The sequence below is a fragment of the Blennius ocellaris genome, assembly GCF_963422515.1.
Source record: "Blennius ocellaris genome assembly, chromosome: 9".
Lineage (NCBI taxonomy): Eukaryota > Metazoa > Chordata > Actinopteri > Blenniiformes > Blenniidae > Blennius > Blennius ocellaris.
In genome coordinates this window covers 183,761-186,260 of record NC_137658.1, presented here as the reverse complement: position 1 = coordinate 186,260, position 2,500 = coordinate 183,761, and the positions used below count along the sequence as shown (strand labels likewise).

General features: G+C 39.2%; 1 protein-coding gene across 1 annotated transcript in view; it reads right to left on the bottom strand.

Annotated features, from left to right (window-relative positions):
* fstl5 (follistatin-like 5) overlaps positions 1–2,500 on the bottom strand; it is a gene marked incomplete at both ends in the record, with an annotated part of 142,166 nt that overhangs the window by 47,681 nt on the left and 91,985 nt on the right.

Genomic DNA, 2,500 nt, shown 5'->3' with positions numbered 1-2,500 from the left:
GTCCATCTTGGTACTTTTATTTTGACAGTCACCAATTAACAATCCAACTTGGTACTTTTATTTTGACAGTCACCACAATAACAATCCAACTTGGTACTTTTATTTTGACAGTCACCGTAATAACAGTCCATCTTGGTACTTTTATTTTGACAGTCATCATATTAACAATCCAACTTGGTACTTTTATTTTGACAGTCACCATAATAACAGTCCATCTTGGTACTTTTATTTTGACAGTCACCATATTAACAATCCAACTTGGTACTTTTATTTTGACAGTCACCATAATAACAGTCCATCTTGGTACTTTTATTTTGACAGTCACCATATTAACAATCCAACTTGGTACTTTTATTTTGACAGTCACCGTAATAACAGTCCATCTTGGTACTTTTATTTTGACAGTCACCATATTAACAATCCAACTTGGTACTTTTATTTTGACAGTCACCATAATAACAGTCCATCTTGGTACTTTTATTTTGACAGTCACCAATTAACAATCCAACTTGGTACTTTTATTTTGACAGTCACCACAATAACAGTCCATCTTGGTACTTTTATTTTGACAGTCACCAATTAACAATCCAGCTTGGTACTTTTATTTTGACAGTCACCGTAATAACAATAGAACTTGGCAGTTTTATTTTTGCACAACTGAAGGCGAGTCCTCAGTTATATGTCTGTCACATGGTCTGCAGGTTAAACACTGCAGGAGGTCAGAGGTCACATCAACACTGAACATCACGTCACAAACCAGAGAGCCGGAGCCTCAAACGCTGATGTATCGACAACCGCTGGCAGCTTTCCTGGACAATGCCCCATCCCCCCCACCCCCCTCCTCCCCCCCCCCCCCCCCCCCCCCCGCCTCCCCCATAGAGGTCAATGAGGAGATCTGTCCATCTGCAGGCGCCGATCAAATACCAGACAATGCAAATGGCAGGAGGCTGATGGAAGTCTGAGAGCTCAGGGACTTAATGAGTTCTCTGTTTGTTTGTTTGTTTGTTTGTTTGTTTGTTTCACCTCCATCTGCACACCTGAACGACTCAGTCGCCTCGTCTCCTCAGACGACACACACCTCTTTTTCTACCTTTCCTCTCTCAACTCAGTCGCTCTTTCCGTCGCTGTTCGTTTTCACTAAACCAAAAAAAACTGCATTGGTTGGTTTTTCAAATGTGATGAAGTGACGAGTGCTGCGGACCTTTTATCAAATTAAATAAAATAAACACAACAAAACATAATACATTTTTTTTTTATAAAATTAAATTAATCTTAAATAAAGTAAAATAAAAATATCTAAAATAAAATAAAATAAAAATAAATTTAATTAAATAAAAATAAAAATAAATTTAATTAAATACAATAAAATTAATCTTAAATAAAATAAAATAAAAATAAATTTAATTAAATTAACCAATGTTTGCTCGAGGAACATATTTTTAATTTCTCCATTCTGAGAACTCAACAAGTTACTGTGAAGCAGGTTACATTTAATATTTGTCACAGTCAAGCATCAGACATGTTGCCCTCCGGACTTTGACTGAGGCGAACAAGAGTTTAGTGACAAAGTGACCAATAAAACTCCCTCAGTGATTAAAACTGCTTCACTCAGGCCTCGTTTACACAACAACACCGTGGCTGCAGGGATCACAACACTCCGTCTCCATGGAAACGCTCTTCTACAACACTGCTACTGCGCATGGCTGTAGCAAATAGTCCTGCTCTGGAGGAGATGCAGTTTTATTTTGACAGTCACCGCAATAACAATCTCACTTGATGCTTTTATTTTGACGGTCACCGTAAAAACAATCCAACTAAAGGGGACAGAAAAGTCAATGCTGACCAAACGAATGATTAAATATTGTTCCTTTAAGGTTCAGGATCAGCGCAGATTCTTCTGAGGTGACACCTCGCCTTTTAAAAAGAAAAAACAAATATCCATCCATCCATCCATCCATCCATCCATCCATCCACCCATCCAGGAAGGACGCCCGGCCGGACTGCAAAGCGAAGCCGTGTACGTTTTTTTTTTGTTGGGGAAAACGCTAATTACGACAGTCTAAACAACTGGTCACGGACCCACAAGACGGATTTTGACATTTGTGAGAAGGTCAAAGTTAATTAGCGAGCGACCGAGAGCCTCTGCGGGGAAACAAGACGAGATTGTTTGTGTGGAAAAGAAAAGCTTGAGGGACGTGAATAATGAGGTTACATGTGTCACAATCCAGATGTTGGGAAGTTCTGTTTTACTGACGGCTGCAAATTAATCCCAAATGCCAAACTAGTCGATGGCGTGGCGCCTGACAGCATGGCGGCGTCGATCATCCCGATGGCGGAACAGGAAGTGACCAGATTTCAGTTCAAAATGTTTTTCAGCTCATTAAACTGGAGACGCTGCTGCTCTCAAATATTCATTCATGTTTTTAACCTCGTGATTGTTTTGGACATTTTACATGGCTTGAAGTTGATTAAATTTAAGATTTTTAGAATAAATGACCAA